This window comes from Tinamus guttatus, unplaced genomic scaffold (assembly GCF_059628265.1).
Source record: "Tinamus guttatus ecotype Peru unplaced genomic scaffold, ASM5962826v1 Tinamus_guttatus_pri_ptg000773l, whole genome shotgun sequence".
In the NCBI taxonomy this organism is placed as follows: Eukaryota; Metazoa; Chordata; class Aves; order Tinamiformes; family Tinamidae; genus Tinamus; species Tinamus guttatus.
In genome coordinates, this window is record NW_028289307.1 from 218,686 (window position 1) to 236,138 (window position 17,453).

Sequence of the window (17,453 nt, forward strand, 5' to 3'; positions counted from 1 at the left end):
CTAAATCGGTCCTTTTGATGTTCTTCCTGTACCTGCAGTTCTTCTACATTCTCAGTGGAGACCCTGAATTGAGCTTGAGCTTGTTGCTCCATAGCAAGTGATGCATGTGCTGGTCAGTTCTGGGCTGCATCGCACCGCATGGCTTTACTGCACCAGTGACAGCATAGTTAAAAGCAGCCCTTGTTGAAGTTTACTGGCTTGGAGTCTCTCCATGTCACAGGTCTCTCCATACCATCAGGTTTTCTTATTTAGTACTGAAAGCTTTATATTTTGGCCTTGAGTTGGCAAGGGCTGCAAAATTTGTGGATGTGGGGAGCAGTAAGGTGGTACAATGACAGCACCTGCTCCACGAATAAGGGTTTTCTATGAGTTGCTAATTCTATTTTCTGCCACAGAAAATAAATACATAATTAAAAGGAAGTCATTTTCTCTTTGGGATTTGAGGATGGGGAAGGAGGGCAGCACAGTAAGCATGGCAAGCTAGTAGGACTTGCCCAGTTCTCTCATGCATATCTTGGGTAACCAGCGGGCTCCCAGCAGCCAGGGTTCAGCAGCACAGGCCTTAGGAAACTGCCTCGCAGGAGGCCTCATCTGCAAATACAGCCACGCACCTGGGCATGTATCGAGAGCTCTGCTGCCTTCTCTACTCTCACCTACTACAAACACTACCGTGCTCATATGCATAGGGAAGGAAGGCACTGTGGCAATATTTGGGGGCAATATTTGGGGAGAAATGGTCAGAACCACGACCACAGTGCTACAGAAACTTCCTTTCAAAGTCTGCTTTTGGCAAAGTCCCATATTATTTTATTCTCTGTTATCTTGTCTTACTCCATTTTTAAGACTGCATCAAGCTATTTCTGCCCCAAATTTGGCAATAACAACTTATCAATTTGTATTTGCATTCAGCATAGACCCTACATGATAGACTAAGGGGAAAAAAAAAAGATGGAGTGAGAGAATTTAATAATCATCTTCATGCTTTAAGTAGGAGACCTCAGTGCAGTGTTTCTGTGACAGAGTTATGCTACTTGAAAAAGCCATGGAGTATTGCACAATTTTAATATGAACTCATCAGTTCAGTAATAGTTCAAATGCAGAGCTCTGAAAATGAGTATCCAAAGAAAAACAAAACAAAACAAAGCAAACTTTGTGTGCACAGAGCACCTATTTATTGCAAGAAAAAATATTTTTAGCGTGATTTTGGAATGTCAGATTATGAAGTGATCATTTTCATTTTATGCACCAGTGAATATGGTACTCGTTTCTCAATAAATGTAAGTGATGCTTCTCACACATCTACGTTTACAATGGTCGCAGAAGAACAAGATGAGATCTCACCTGGTTCTGCTAGATTTGTTGCAAGGAATATTTTATGTGTCTGAGCTGTCCTGCCCACCATTTACAGTATTTGTTTTAGAGACCAAAACAGGGGCCATGAGGTGAATGCAGGGTGAAACTCTGAATGGCTTCAATAAAAAGTTCTTCCTATGTAAATTCACCTGAATTTAAGGGGCAAGAGCTACTGTCTTACCTACCCATTATCTGCTTTTTCATACTAGCTGGCCATTTATCAAAAATGGATTATTCTAGAACTGCATTGTTGGCTCTATCATTTTTGTGACATTTCTGTAAGTTGACGTACATGTTGAGCAACAAGCTATTAAAAACCTTGCCTTTTTTTTCAGTTTTCATCCTTAAGTAAGCATGTGATATCTCAAAATCAGGAAACACTTAAAAATATTGTATAGAAAAGTTCCTTCAAAAAGCTTTTCTTCTGGCTCAGAACTGTTCCATGCCCTTTGGTTCTCTTTTGACTCTCCTACAGGAGAAGAAAGTATAAAAATGACATCAATTATTTTTCTTGTCCAATTATCTCCTGATCCCTTGAGCTTTTCTGAGTAATTCCATAGACTGAGGTAACTCCATACTTACGTGCAAAACCTGCATGGATCAATAGCAGACATGGCCTATATATTAAAAGCAGGCGAGGGGGGGTAGTGGAACAGCTACTTATGGAAGACTGAAAATAGGACAGCACAGCTTGTACAATCAAGGCTGTAAAGCGACTTGAAAGAGGTCTTTGCTGTCTTAGTGTATAGCAGTACCTTTTTTTTTTTTCTTCTGAAGTAAATTACTGTAAAATTCTGCAAGAAAGTTTTCCTTCTTCTATTAAGATAATTTGTGCTGAGATCTGATTTTCCTAGCAGTGCTATGCAGACTCTGGTATAGGTCAGTGTATGTCTGAGTTGTGGACAGACCTTCAAGTGGAGACATGGGTCTTTCTTATCAAAGCTACACCATACCTTGTGCTTCTACAAGGGTAGAATATAGAATGAAGAGGCCTATGTCTGTTGGATGTTATTGCTTTGGATCTGAGTGCAGTAGAAATGTTGAGGGGAAGGCAGCCATGTTCAACCAAGCAACAGAGATGCTATGATGTCCTTTGATTGGAGAGTACAAGATCGGAAGGTGTTTCTTGATTTGTGCATATTTGAGGAAAGTGGATCTGCCTTCGGATATTCTTAGCCCTGAGAGATGGTGTTCTGGAAGTCAGAGCAGAATTTCTGCTCACAGTTCAACACAGAAAAATGGGAAAGTTTTCTGTCAAGGTGTACAAAGTTCTGAACTGTAGACTGTGGGATGTGGTCCTTGAAAAGCACTTGAAGATAGTAATGCAAAGTCATCTCAGCAGAAGGGAAGACACTCATGTGGAGTCAAGAGTTGTCACTACAGTGCATCAGAGCCTGGTGCATCTGAAAAGAAACCCTAGCCAGGCCAAAAGCAAGAATCGTGCTCTCCTAGTAAGGAAGAGGCATCGATACATGCTTATGATGGCAAATTTTTCAGGTGCCTCTTCTCTGGACAGAGAGTTCAAAAGACTTGCATATTGAACATTTCATGCTGAATGAGCTTCTTGCCAGAACGGTGAAAGATTTTAAGGCTTCTAGGTGAGAAACAAACATCACAGGACAACCCCACAATGACAGTGTCAAAAATAGCTTTAACTGGGTAGGGGATTTGGAGGACAAAAAATACTTCAGCTATTTTTTCCTTTATATTAGAGGTTAAGAGAATTATTTCTCTCATTTTTTTCTTATATTCTCTCAAACCTGTGGTGTTCTGAAATACACTCTTAGACTTGAGTTTAAAAAGTGTTTCTGATCTTTGCTTTTCACAACTGAGTTTTGACAGCTTAAGTTTCTTTGGTGCTTTGAAGTCAGCTGAGCCCAATACTCCAGCACTGCTTCATCTCCCCTTTTTAGGCTTTTCTTGGTTTCTACAGCTTTCTGAAAATAGCCCATTATTGTCCTGCTTGGATTCCTTAGAAAGGCCAGGCAACCATCCTGCTAATTTCAATAAAAGCAAGAGAAGCCAAGCTTAAGGTGCCTGTGTTCAGAAAGCACTGGACAGAATTTGCTAATTCTTTCATGCACTGATTCTGTCTACAATTCCTAGTAGCAATAAATTATGAAGACAGATGGCCAGATAAAAAAGTATATCCATCTCATTTCCACTTCAGTAGATCTGGTGGACAGAGACATTTGGTGTTGCATTGTAAGCTTGTTTCTGGAAATCTTTGGGCCTGTAGCTCCAAGGTTGGAGGGTAATTGAGGGAATGGTGAGAAGAGCATGCATGCTGTGTAATTTTTGCCTGATTCAAATGAGTTGTCAGCAAGGGGCAGCAGGAGGTAAGAATCAAGAACAGTTGAGGTTGGTAGAGACCTTTGGAGATCATTTGGTACTACCCTGCTCAAGCAGGGTCACCTACAGCAGGCTGCATAGGACCATATCCAGCAGGCCTTTGTACATGTCCAAGGATGGAGGCTCCAAAGCCTCTCTGAGCAATCTGTCCCAGTACTCAGTCACCCTCACAGTAAAGAAGTTTTTTGTCATGTTCAGTAGGAACTTCTTACATTTCAAATTTTGTGTCTGTTGCCTCTCATTCTATCACCAAGCAGCACTTAAAATAGGCTGGCCCTGTCCTCTTTATGACTCCCTTCAGGTATTTATACCCTTTCCTAAGATTCCCCTCAGTCTTCACTAGGCTACCAGCCTTCACTGAACTCAATCAAGCAGATCCCTGTCTCTCTTGTACTGGGGAGCCCAGAACTAGACAGAGTACTCTAGATGAGGCCTCCCTAGGGCTGAGTAGAGGGGGAGGATTGCCTGCTGTCAGCACTCCTCCTAATGCACTCCAGGACACCATTAGCTTTCTTGGCTATGAGAGCACATTGCTAGTTCAGTCAACTTCTGTCCACCAGAACTCCTAAGGCCCTTCTCTGCAGAGTTGCTCTCCAGAAAGTCGCCCCCAGCCTCTCCTTGTGCATGGGCTTATTCCTCTCTAAGGACAGGACCTGGCACTTGTCTTCATGAAGTTCCTCTCTGCACAGCAATCCAGCCTGTCAAGGTCCATGTCAAGATCTGTGGTGGCAGCACAGCCCTCTGTGCCTCAGTCACTCTTCCCAGTTTTGTAGCATCAGCAGATTTTCTGAGAATGTACTCTGTCCCTTCATGCAGGTTAATCATCACTAAGTTGACTAGGACCCAATATAAACCCCTGGGGTACACTGATAGTTACTAGCCTCCAACTAGACTTTCCACCACAGATCGCTGGGAGCATCTGGCAGCCTGACATGGTAGCGTGGAGGTGGCTCTTCCAAGCCACAGTGATAGGCAGGCTAAAGGATGAGCAGCTGGGAAGGGTGACCCATCGCAGCTTATGGAGGAATGCAGGCAGGACTGCCTTGTTAAGTGAATCCAGAGGAGGCAGCAGCCCAGTGCTTTGCAGCGAGTGTCATGGAGACTCATGATAGAGATGTCTCCCAGAGAGTGCACATGCAAGGCTTCCTCATGGAATCATTATGAATGGGAAAGACCTTCAACGTCATCAAGTCCAACTGTAAGCTGTGAAAAGCCCCACACTACTCTACCTCTACTGCACTGAAAATGTGCTTGCAGTCAGAGCGCCCTGATCTGCAGCACCACACAAAGCAATGCCGACCACACCACTTCTAATCTGCAGTGGTATACATGTGTCAGTACTTTGCTAATTCTGGAACCAGAGTGAGCAGTGCTGTGCGAGGACAGGGGAAGGTGCCCTTTGTCAAAGACACTGTTCAGATATGACCTCAGTAATGTCAAAGAAGTCTGCTGATGATCTGTTGCACTCACAAGATGAGTGGATATTACAAGGAGACACATTCCTGGTATTATTCTTTTTTCCTCCTCCCCCTTTTAATGAAGAGAAAGTGATGGCTTTTGGAAAGCTTCTGATAGTCCTGGAGGAACACTTTGCCTTTTTCTGTTTTTTTTTTTTTTTTTTTTTTTTTTCCCTGCTGGGTAGATTTGTCTGGCTGGGGTTTTATTTATGTCCCATCAGTGCTGCATCCTAGATAAAACTCCTACATACAACTGAAATAGCTCAGGATGTGGAGAGAAGAGGGGGTTAGCCTGGCTAGCAGATAGGATGTTTGTATGTGCAAATGCCTACTTTGTGTCCTGTGCCTGCCCGCGGGCAAGTGGAAAAACTGCTGAGAGCAAATCAAGCTCAGAAAGAGAGGTGCATTTCTCCTTGGGCCTGATGTGTGTCCAGTCACTTCCCACCTCAGGAAGTCCCACAGCTTCTCTTGGAAACTCCAACTCTTGCACTCATAGTTTTTTCTTAGCTCTGTGAAAAAATGGCAAACCACTGAGAGAAAGCTTTTATGCTGATATGCCTCTTAGCAGGACTTCACTGCATGCGCTAAGCTGTCATAAGGCCACGTAATTAGAGCAGCAGGCTCTTCCCAAAAAGATTATCCCCACAGATGTTACCATAGGTGCTAGGAAGTGTTGCAGCACCAATATATAGTTATACTAATGTGTACCCACATTTCTTGAAGCTGAGCAAGAAAACCATGGTCTGCAGTGGCCCTGAGATGTTGGAATTCACGATTCTGCAAGGAAGAATGTGGTCAAGAAATAGGATTGCAACCCTGGACTTTAAATGAGCTAACTTTGACCTCTTTGAGGACCTACCTGGAGGAATCCTCTGGGTGAGGTTCCTAGAAGGAAAGGGGGCCCAGGAGATTTGGCTAATATTCAAACAGCACTTTCTCCAAGCTCAGGATAGGTGCATTCCTACGAGAAAGAAGTCAGTCAAGGTGGGCAGGAGACCTGCATGGATAGGAAAGGAGGTCTTAGGTAAACTTAATGAGAAAAAGAGCATGTACGTAATGTGGAAGAAGGACCAGGCCACATGGGAAGAATATAGGAACATTGTCAAGGAACTCAGAGATGCAACAAGGAAGGCCAAGGCCCATTTGGAATTAGAGTTAGCAAGAGATGTCAGGGACAACAGGAAGGGCTTCTACAAATACATCAGCAGCAAGAGGAGGACTAGGGAAAATGTGGGCCCGCTGCTGAATGGGGAGGGTGCCTTAGTGACAGAGGATGCAGAGAAGGTAGAGTTACTAAATGCATTCTTTGTGCCTGTCTTTACTGCTAAGACTAGTCCCCATGAACTACAGAGGCTGGGCACAAGAGAGAAAAAAGACAGAGAGGAGGATTTTCTGCTGGCCCAGGAGGATTATGTTAGGGATTATTTAGGCAAACTGGACACGCATAAATCTATGTGCCCAGTGGGATGCACCCAAGAGTACTGAGGGAACTGGCAGGGGTTATTGCTTAGTCACTCTCCATCATCTTCGAGAGGTCATGGAGAGTGGGGGAGGTACCGGCGGACTGGAAGAAAACAACATCACTTCAGTCTTCAAAAAGGGCAAGAGGGAGGACCCAGGAAACTGCAGGGTGCTCAGTCTTACCTCCATCCCTGGAAAGGTGATGGAGCAGCTCATCCTAGAGACTGTCTCTGGATATGTGAAGGAAAAGAAGGTGATCAGAGGCAGTCAGCATGGATTCCCCAAAAGGAGGTCATGTTTGACCAGCCTAATAGCCTTCTACAATGGGATGACGGGTTGGTGGAGAATCATGGATGTTACCTACCTTGACTTCAGCAAGGCTTTCAATACCATCTCTCATAACATCCTAATGGGGAAGCTCTGCAAGTATGGGTTAGAGGAGTGGACAGTGAGGTGGTTTGAAAACTGGCTGGATGGCAGAGCTCAGAGGGCCATTACAAATGGGGCAAAGTCTAATTGGAGGCCTGTGGCCAGTGGTGTCCCCCAGTGCTGGGCCCAGTGCTGTTCAACTTGTTCATCAATGACTTGGATGAGGGCACAGAGGGTACCCTCAGCAAGTTTGCAGATGACACTAAACTGCGTGGAGTGACCAACACTCCAGAGGGCTGTGCTGCCCTTCACAGGGACCTAGACAGGATGGAGAGTTGGGCAGAGAAGAATTTGTTAGCTCTTGCTAACAAATAGAGAGGGACTTGTCTTGTGCTAACAAATAGAAAAGGACTTGTAGGAGATGTGAAGCTGCAGTGACCATGAGTTGGTGGAGTTCAGGATCCAACGAGGAGGACGCTGGGCTGTAAGTAGCCTTTCAACAATAGACTTCAGGAGGGCCAACTTCAGCCTCTTCAGAGACCTCCTCAAAACAATCCCATTGGCTAGAGCTCTAGAAGGAAGGACAGGCCAAGAGAGCTGGTTAGTTTTCAAGAGGCACTTCCTCCACGCCCAGCAACAGTGCATCCCTGTATGTAAGAAGTCAGGCAGAGGGCACAGGAGACCCGCGTGGATGAGCAAGGAGCTTTTGGCAATGCTCAAGCAGAAGGCAGCGATATACAGAATGTGGAAAAAAGGACAGGCTCCCAACTCTGGGAGAAATATAGGAACGTAGTCAGCAAATGCAGAGATGCGACAAGGAAAGCTAAGGCACATCTGGAATGCAATCTGGCAAGGGATGTTAAAAATAACAAGAAAAACTTCTTCAAATCTATTAACAGCAAAAGGAAGATCAGGGAAAACGTGGGTCCACTGGTGAACGGGGTGGGTACCCTGGCTACAAATAACACAGAAAAAACAGAGTTGCTGAATGCCTCCTTTGTTTTGGTGTTTACCAAGGGCGGCCCTTTAGAGTCCCAGGCCCTAGGGACAAGAGAAGGAGCCTGGAGAGAGGAAGATTGGGTCAGAGAGCACCTAAGGAAACTCGATACCCAGAAATCCATGGGCCCTGATGGGATGCACCCCAGAGTTCTGCATGAGCTGGCAGAGGTCATAGCTAAGCCGCTGTCCATCATCTTTGAAAGATCCTGGAGAACAGGGGAGGTGCCTGAGGACTGGAAGAAGGCCAATATCACGCCAGTCTTCAAAAAAGGCAAGAAGGAGGACCCAGGCAACTACAGACCAGTCAGCCTCACCTCCGTGCCTGGAAAAGTGATGGAACGGCTCATACTGGCCGTTGTCTCCAGGCACATGGAGGACAAGAAGGTGCTCAAGAGTAGTCAGCATGGATTCACCAAGGGGAAATCATGCTTGACTAACCTCACAGCCTTCTATGACGGAATGGCCAGCTGGATAGATGATGGGAGAACGGTGGATGTCATCTATCTTGACTTCACCAAGTCTTCTGACACCGTCCCTCACAACATCCTCCTGGGCAAGCTCCAGATGTGTGGGAGAGATGAGTGCACAGTGAGGTGGATTAGGAATTGGCTGGATGGCAGAGCTCAGAGGGTGGTGATCAGTGGTGTAGAGTCTAGTTGGAGGCCTGTAGCTAGTGGGGTCCCCCAGGGGCCAGTCCTTGGTCCAGTCCTGTTCAGTTTATTCATCAATGACCTAGACGAAGGCACAGAGTGCTCCCTCAGCAAGTTTACTGTTGATACGAAACTGGGAGGAGTAGCTGATACCCCAGAAGGCTGCACTGCCATGCAGAGGGACCTGGATAGACTGGACAACTGGGTGGTAAAAAGCCTCATGAAGTTCAACAAGGCCAAGTGCAAGGTCCTGCACCTGGGGAGGAATAACCCCATGCACCAGTACAGGCTGGGGAGCGACCTTCTGGAGGGCAGCTCTGCAGAGAAGGACCTGGGCATCATGGCGGATGACAAGTTTACCATGAGGCAGCAGTGTGCCCTCGTAGCCAAGAAGGCCAATGGGATCCTGGGATGCATTAAGAAGAGTGTCCCCAGCAGGTCAAGGGAGGTGATCCTGCCCCTCTACTCAGCCCTGCTGAGGCCACATCTGGAGTATTGTATCCAGTTCTGAGTTCCACAGTACAAGAAGGATGTGGAGCTGCTGCAGAGAGTCCAGTGCAGGGCTACAAGGATGATCAGGGGCCTGGAACGTCTGTGCTATGAGGAGAGGCTGAGGGAGCTGGGCCTGTTCAGCCTGAAGAAGAGAAGGCTGAGAGGGGATCTAATCAGTGTCTATAAATACCTCAAGGGAGGCAGTGAGGAGGATGGTGTTGGCCTCCTTTCAGTGGTGGCCACCAACAGAACTAGAGGAAACGGCCAGTAACTGAAGCATCAAAAGTTCCACAGGAACTTAAAGAAAAAATTCTTAACAGTGAGGGTGACAGAGCGCTGGAACAGGTTGTCAAGAGAGGTTGTGGAGTCTCCTTCTCTGGAGGTCTTCAAAACACACTTGAACGTAGTCCTGTACCACGTGCTCCAGGTGACCCTGCATGTGCAGGGGCATTGGACTAGATGACCTCTAGAGGTCCCTTCCAACCTAAGCATTCTATGATTCTATGATTCTAAGAACCTCATGAGGTTCAACGAGGACAAGTGCAAGGTCCTACACCTGGGCAGGAATAACCCCAGGCAGCAGGACAGACTAGGGGTTGACCTGCTGGAAATCAGCTCCGTGGAGAGGGATTTGGGAGTCCTGGTTGACAACAAGTTACCCATGAGTCATCAATGTGCCCTTGTGGCCAAGAAGGCCAAGGGGATCCTGGCTGCAGCAGGAGGAGCGTTGCCAGCATGGCGAGGGAAGGGATCCTGCCCTCTGCTCAGCTCTGGGGAGGCTGCACATGAAGTATTGGGTGCTGTTCTCTGCTCCCCAGGACAAGAGGGACGTGGAGCTTCTAGAGAGGGTCTAGTGTAGAGCCACAAAGATGATGAAGGGACTGGAGCATCTGTCTTATGAGGAAAGATTGAATGAGCTGGGTGTGTTTAGCCTGGAGAAGAGAAGGCTGAGAGGCATCTATCAATATGTATAAATACCTGAGGGGAGAATGTAGGGAGGGTGGGGCCAAACTCTTCTCAGTGCTGAGCAGTGATAGGACAAGGGGTAATGGATATAAATTAAAACACAGGAAGTTCCATCTCCATGTGAGGAAGAACCTCTTTCCTGTGAGGATGACAGAGCCCTGGAACAGGCTGCCCAGAGAGGTTGTGGAGTCTCCTTCTCTCCTTGGAGATCTTCCAAACCCACCTGGATGCGACCCTGTGCCACGTGGTGTAGGTGTCCCTGCTGGAGCAGGGGGTTGGACTAGATGATCTCTAGAGGTCCCATCCAACCTCAAGCATTCTGTGATTCCATAAAAATAGCCTCCAGAAAATTTCTCCAGGTAGAGCAGATTAGTGCTCATTTACAGCTGTTAAGTGCTGTTTAAACATCTCCTTTCTCCTACTTCAAAAAGGCAAATCTTCCTGGGAAGACCATATAAAAATAATATTACTCTTAATCCTGTACCGAGAAATTTGGTAGACTTCAGCTACCAGGGAAATGTATCTGCATAGATTTCAAATCTAATGGGTAAACTCTGGGCACCTTGGAGCACCTATGTCCATATGAAGAACAGCATCTAATGTCCTCGCAGGACTGCAGAGTCGGGTCACTTGCCTCCAAGCAGAAGGATGTGGCATGACAGGTTTGTCCTCTTCAACTTGGATGGCTTGGAGCCTGTTGCCAGCTATAACATTATCCATATGTGTATGATAGTGTGACCAAAGGTAGTGCTGTTCCCTCCACTGGCTTCTGCTAGCTTTTCTTTAAAACAACAGGGAGTTTCTCATCAGCAGGATTGTCCAACAGGCTGATGCTGTCTGGGTAGGCTCATCATCCTGGTCAATCAGAAGCAATGGGAACACAGTCATTTTCCAAGGCAACGGAGAATGTCTGGAGTCTGAAAGCAATGTGCATTTTAGCCTGTCAGTGGGAGACCTATTACAGCAGCACAGATTCTCATGCTGCACAGCAGTTTTGATTTAATTGTTCTTTCCCTTTGGCTCTTTCATGGGGAGCAGCTCAGTGAGTGGAAGGGAGTGGAAAAATAAACTGAGACAGAGCACAGCTGCTTGGTGCCATGCAGTTTCCTTTGCCAGCATGAATAATCTCTGTGCAGAAGTGAAATGGGATAGAAAAAGTAACAAACACCAGGCAAATAAGCATGGAGTCAAGAGGACCTACTCTCAGGTTCACTTTGGTGGTAGAGGTTGCAAGCTGAGACCCAGGTGACCAATGCCAGTGGTGCAGGTGTGCCTGCTCCCCCCTTCCCATCAGGAGACACCCAGCCAGAGGGTACTTCCCTTCCTAAAGTAGTAACTTTGGGGTGGTCCGGTGAATTGCACCCCCAGCTTCATGACCATTAGGAACCACAAGAGAAGAGCATGTCTCCAGACAGTAGTCAGCTTTGTACTTTCCAGCCGGCAGCAGAGGCTGGGGCGCTAGTACTGCTCCACATTATGCCGATATCATTTTTACTGCTGTGCCTGAGCCTACTGCCTGCATGCAGCGGGAGCACTGTGCCTGAATATCCTCTTAGTGCCAAGTGCTGAATGCTGATGACTGATTTTGTTTCAGGTTCCTTGCTGTCTCCTCCTGCTGCCTTGCAGTGGGGTTTAGATGGCAGATTTTAGGTAAAAGGAAGACAGCTTTTCCTGGGGAACAGCAGGAGCTTCCTTCTAGCATCTTTTTGCACAGCTGCTGTGCATGGACCTGGAAGGCTCCTGCCTTGGTGCTCTTCATCGCTGGTCACAGACACAAATGTAGACATGGAAAGGAAAAGGCTTATTGAAGATGTCTCTGTAAAAATCTCTGCAAAAGCTACATGGGAATGAAAGCCTAGTTGTTGTCTTTGGAGAGCTCTTGTGGCATGTCTCTATTTCATGATATCTTTTCAGAACAGGCTGGCCAGGGTACATTGCCCTGCTTCCATTGAACTTTGCATGCACATCCTGAGATGTCCACTTGCATGGCCAGGTTGGAGGCGCAGACATTTTCGCTTAAATACGTGTGCATGCTCCAACAAGGCCTTTTGTAATGACACTGGAGAATAAAATATAATTTGAAAGGTTCCAGAAAGCTCTGTTCTTTGAACATTTTTTCTGGTCGAATCAACAGGACCTGCCTAGGTGAGGTCAGTGCTTTTCCAGCCAGTCATCTTGTCTTCTTGCACTGTACAGGGAGATTACTTTCAACACCCATTCCTTTTCTATGTTTGTTTGTTTGTTTTTGCTTTTTGTTTCCTGGAGGGTGAGAGGGCTCCGTCCTGGTTTGTGTGTTGCAAAAGAAATGCAGGCAAATGATAATGAAGGTAAAGCGATGTCCTGCAGGTTGGAGGCCTGCTGAGAAGTGTGCATGTCCAGGACTGACACTTTTGACACTTTGAAATTCAAGTACAGCAGCTTGGATAAGGAGACCTCAGCTGGACTTTGCCTGTTTTCTTCTGTCAAACACTATCTGAGGCTCGGGAGGTGGGTGGTGACCTCTGGGCTCTCTCTGAGGATACCTGTAGTTTCCAGCTTCTCTCTCTCCACATTTACCATCTACATTCACCTTAGTCTTCTGAGCATGCACCATGACGTGGTGCCATAGGGCATGCTAGGAACTTAAGTGCCAAAGAGGATTCTTCATGCTGCCTTGTAGACTTCACAAGAGGTCTGAAAGAAAATGAACAAAACTTGCATCAGGGAGTATAAGCACAGCTAGGAAGTTTGCTTAATTTTTTTTTCTTACACCTGAGGAGATTTTCAACCTGAAGAATAAATAGAGAACAAGTATTTCACTGCTCAAAGGTGCTAAGTTCACTGGATTGAATGTGTATGGTAGAATAAGAGGTAATAAGAAGACTGAGTCTGAAGCATACAGATTAGATATCTCTGACAGGTCATCACCAGTGTTGGACATCTGTCACAATTTCCTTATAAAATGCAGCACCTGCTTCAACAGGGAAATAGCCCCATCAGATCATTCTGAATAACAGGCAAACATTGACCCAGTGGCTTTTTCTAGTTTGTCATCAACTGGAAACTGTGGTCGACCATTAAGAGAAAACAAAGCAGAAGAGAGTGTCTCATACATCCATGTTAGTCTAACTGTGGTCTGACACCAGACCAGACAAATGTCACCTTAGGATGATTTGTCCATATACATTGCAGAGATTTACTCCAAGGCAACTTTATTTTTCTAGCTAGCATAATCTAAAAAGGACTTCAGATCAGTGCAAAGGAATAAATCATATACTAAGTGAAGACTTCACTTAGCTATATGAATTGAGAGTTGTCACCCAGAACTGAATTGATAGCTGTGAGGCAGAAAGGAGAAATGGAAGTGGGATTATAGTGTCCATTTCTTGAACAAATGCACAAACACCATTGAGATTAGATATGGTTTATGTGCCTAGAGCTGGAGAGAAACTGCCGCTGTGCAGAGATGAAAAATTCCCAGAGAAAAAAATGGAGGCTCAGAGTTTAGCCAAAGAAATGATTCTGAGGATACAGGCTGGTGGGCTATTGCTCTGTAGAAAACACTTTGTTTTGCCTGCCAAAAGGCACTCTCCAGCAGCTTGCAAAGTAAGAAAATCACTGGTTTCTTCTAGGATGGCTGTTTATCTTGCTTGATTTCAGCCCTCACTACCCATCTGCAGAGTCCAATACTAGCTCTTCTGCTTGTTAAAATCTGTTGCAGTTGTAAGAAACTGCTGGAAAAAATAATTGTGGGAGGATTGTATCATATGCATTTGTAATATGTTTGCAAAGGGCCCTTCTATATCATCCTGAGTCTGGAGAGAGGAAATGGCTGTAGCAAAGGTCGCCAAGGACCCTACACCTCCTGTCTGGTACTGGCTCTGCAATCAACTTCTCAGCATTGCCTCTTCTTCACTTGATGCCTTTTGTGAGGAATGGCTCTGCAGAAGATCCTCATTCCAGGTATAGACCATCCTCAGGCCATGTCCTTCCAGGTTAGTTGACTATAGGGAATGTGTTAGATCCCAGCATGGCTAGTCATGGCTACTCTGAGGACTACTGAGAATTACTACAAGTGTTGAGAAAAGAGAGTCAAAAAACATCCTGGAAAATGCAAATGGAGGAGGAACAAATAAGACAAGGATTATCACACAGGGTTGTGAGCTGAGCAGCAGCCACCTAACCACCACCAACAGGTCACCACATTGACCAGGTCAGACAAGGTGGCAGGGATGATGTAGGCATGCCCACCCTTGAGTCAAAGCATGAAAAAGACTAATATTTTGCATTCTTGTTTATTTAGAAGGTCTTCTCAGCGCTTTTTAGGGAAAAAAGGCAAAAAGTCCCCAAATCCATACCACCTTATGCATATTTTCTTCAATTGTTTTCACTTTTAAACAAATAAAAATAATCTGAAAATTTGAGTGTGTCTTTAATCTTTCCTCATGGCTATTGGTTTTCTACCACTAGATAGTTCACATACTGCATATACCTTTTGATATGTTCAGATAACACCCTTCCTATAGTTTTCTATGTTGGGTCTTAAATCCTTACAATAAAATGAGTGGACATCTCACTGACCTGTAAGCAGCCATAAGACCATACCTTGGTTCATGATGCCTGCAATATAAGCATGCTCTTTCTCTGCAGTATATGATAATTTTCCCTCTTCTGAGTGGATCTGGAAAAACCGAGGAGGCCAGAAAAGAACATGGTCATCATAGAGCAAGCTGTTACTAAGCTCCATGTCTGCTTCGAACTTTGAATTTCATTAGCCATTTCTTCATTTAATACAACGATAATAATCCTTCTCAGAGATTCCCACAGTACAAAAAAGACCAGAAATAGCCTCTTCAGAGCTATTATGGTTTCTCAAGTGAACTCCTTAAGTGAATGTGGCATCTGCTGTTTGTCTGTGAAAGGGGGATCAGTAATGCATTTCAGTAGGTGTATTAGTTAATTGATAAATGATGAGGGTTCCTTTGGAGCTATTAGTTTCTAATCAGTAAGTACAGTATTTAGTTCATGCAAGTGCTGCTTTGGTAAAGCACATGATATGATCCTGAGGGACTTTTAGATTTTTACGGAAACTTTAATATGGAGAAATTAACTTTTTAGATGAAGGAATTGCCGCAGCATTTGCCTTTTTGATAGACAATAGCTGAGGCAGCTGCAAAAAGAGAAGATCCAGCACCTTTTCCTCACGGCCAAAGGAACAGAGGGCAGAGATCTGAGCCATTCTACTCAAGTGCTAGAAATAACTTGGAACTTTGTTCTTTGTTCTTATTAATGAAGACATATGCAAGCATTTGCAGGAAGAGAACTTTCTACAGCAACCTGTCCTGTTTCGTTTCCAAAATATTTCCAAAAGCATTGCTCTGTTCTGCTCCCAGTTGAACCTAGAGCAGTGGTTGGGCTACTTTTTGTACTTGCCAAGAGCACTAGGTTGCCTGGGTCATAGGCATCAAGATGTTTCTTGACTTCTGACTTGTTGTGCCAAGAGAAGGATGATTTTTGTTTCTCACATAGAAGTGATAGACAGACTTCCTGCATGACAAGTCCTTCTCTCTCCTTCCCTTGTTTGTCAGTGGGGCAGAAATACCAAGTAGACCACCGGACTGCTCAGGCGTGTGTAAATGTTTTATTCTAGCTGTCTGACAAGAATGTGTGCTGATTCTGTGGGCAAAGGTATTTTGATCTTATCCTTGATAAGATAAAATTTGTCCTTGCATAGTCCCTGAACTTCAACAGGTTCTAGTCTGAATATAGTGATTTCAGATTATGTAATTTGCAATTCCTTTCAATGCAGTCAAATTGGATGACATTGCATTGGATCACAGCACACTCTGCAATGGTGTCATTGAAATCTAGATAGAAAACCTGGTGAAAGGTCACTCCAAAGAAGTAAGAAATAAGAAGCTCCCTTGCAATTTGTGCCTTCACAGAGCACAAAGTCCCTGAGTGTGTTTCATTGCTGCTTTGCACATAGGAAGACCAAAGAAGATAGATGCAGAAAGGGTATATGCAAAAGATTGCAATAGGAAATCTGTAAGCTGGAACGGGAACCCAGGAGGAGAGCAGGAACTAAGGATGAGCAGAAAACCTTAGGGGTCATTTTTATCCTGTCCATTTTAAGGGAGACAAAAAGCTATGGGAAATAACCAAGCATCAAGACCATTCTGTAATACCAAGAGCTCTCAGAGTAAAAGACAAAAATGAGGTTGTGCAGCCGATCCAGTAGTGGCTGCTGTCTATTCTTCCCTGCTTGTCCCATCTGGTTAAATGTCTTTAGACTCTTTTTGCTTCCACTCATGCTTATGAGGGAAAATTTACATTCCTTCTGGGCCTAAAGTAAGCTGAAAGAAAGGAGTCACACACACACAAGACAAGTTGCTCTGAGTAGGCAGATGAGGGGTATTTCGCTTCTGGGAGTTTGAAAAACTTGTGGATGGTGCAGTTGACTGTTTGAGTCATTGTAGTACAGAAATGTGTTGCAAAGCACTGAAAATATCCACACAATTTGCAGAGATCACTCGGTTAGGTCTGGCTGTAGGATACATATTCCTCACTTCACATTCTATTTAAGACTGAATTAGATTCCTCTTAAAATACTGTTTAGTGATCATTTATTTATCACTTATCTTAGCTGCGCAGGAGGTTGGTGATATGCCGAGAACACCTCTTTGTTCCTCAGGGGTGGAAGGAAGCACACTACAATGGGACTACTGCCCAAACATAGCATGTTCGGAAGCCTGCTATTTCTTGTCTATAGCTTGTGCTAGGCAGATGTGATGCACACTCCCCCTTCTGCTCCTGTAGACTACAATCTTCGGTTTGTACTTTGCCACTCAACTGAGACTTGTATGTAAGGACTGATCTCAGCTAGCTGCTTAGCGTACTGTTGGATCAGACAACGTGAAATGCCTTTTGGAGCAGAATACTGGGATTCTGGGAATACAAGTAGACTAAGGAGCATACACAGAGTTATCCACATGTGATATACCTACCTACGCTCCCCTCACAGGCCAGAGAGCTAGAGAGCTCCTCAACTGACCCAAGGTGGGGATTTGCTTCACACTGAGCTTGATGGAGCAATAGGTTCCTTCTGCTGTGAGGGATCCAGTTCACTGAACAGAGACATTTTGAGGACACAAGTCTGGGGCTGACATTACAATTCATGTTCTGTGTGAATCCCCCATCTTCTGGATCCATGGGAGGAGGAACAGAAAACCATGGTGGATTTCCATGGAGGACTATAACAGGAGGTCAGCTAACCAGCTACATGAAGACACCTTTGTACAGAAGCCAGCCCTGTTGAGAGCTTGGTGCTTAGATCTGCTTTATAACTCAAATCTATTTTCATTAAATGTGATTA

The 17,453-nt window shown here is 45.1% G+C and overlaps 1 protein-coding gene across 1 annotated transcript in view; it reads left to right on the forward strand.

The window, feature by feature from the left end:
• CPLX1 (complexin 1) overlaps positions 1-17,453 on the forward strand; it is a 102,164-nt gene that overhangs the window by 39,387 nt on the left and 45,324 nt on the right. The gene's annotated exons all lie outside the window — the stretch shown is intronic.